The sequence below is a fragment of the Myotis lucifugus genome, unplaced genomic scaffold (assembly GCF_000147115.1).
Source record: "Myotis lucifugus unplaced genomic scaffold, Myoluc2.0 scaffold_510, whole genome shotgun sequence".
Classification (NCBI taxonomy): Eukaryota; Metazoa; Chordata; class Mammalia; order Chiroptera; family Vespertilionidae; genus Myotis; species Myotis lucifugus.
Window position 1 is genome coordinate 177,574 of NW_005871558.1, and position 790 is coordinate 178,363.

A 790-nucleotide genomic window follows, 5' to 3' on the forward strand; every position below is an offset into this window, starting at 1 on the left:
AGCCCTACTGCCAATAAAGGAAAAATAAGAGATGCTCACCGATGAATTATGCTTTTAAATCACCCAGACAAGGGAGGATCTCCTTACATAGCAGCCAAAATCAATGAAGCTAAAGATTTACTAGACGGTCAAGCCAAAAAATGAAGTAAATGTATGGTGAATTTTAAGTTGTTAGTCATGTATATGAAAACAGCTTTTTATAATAAATGTCCTGGAGCTAAATAAATAAATAAATAAATAAATAAATAAATGGGTGCCCTAACAGGATGGCTCAATGGTTAGAGTGTCGGCCTGCGGACTGAAGGGTCCCGGGATCGATGCCGGTCAAGGGCAGGTACCTCGGTTGCAGGCTTGATGCCCGGCCCCAGTCAGGGTGCTTGCAGGAGACAACCAGTTAATGTGTTTCTCTCGCATCGACGTTTCTCTCCCTCTTTTTCTCCCTTCCATTCTCTCGCTAAAAAACAAAAATCAATGGAAAAAATATTCTCAGGTGAGGATTAACCACAAAATAATAATAATAAAAATAAAAGTAAAATGAAGGGGTAAGCATTTTAAGAAATGCTCCTTTTAGAAAAAAAAAAAGAGTTCACCATCCCATGTTTAGCATCTAGGGATATAGCTCTATCTATCCATATATTTCTGTATCTATCTATTTTGATCTAGTGTAACAGAAATGTTTCTGTTCTTTTCAGAATGTTAATAAGCAATGGACTAGGATGATCATACTATGAAAACATTTTCATACAAAAATATTAGACACAAAAAATTACCTCTCATTCTACCAGCCACC

At 36.7% G+C, this 790-nt stretch overlaps 1 pseudogene; it reads left to right on the forward strand.

The window, feature by feature from the left end:
- LOC102425203 overlaps positions 1 to 220 on the forward strand; it is a 510-nt pseudogene extending 290 nt beyond the window's left edge.
- Positions 221 to 790: the final 570 nt, after the last annotated feature.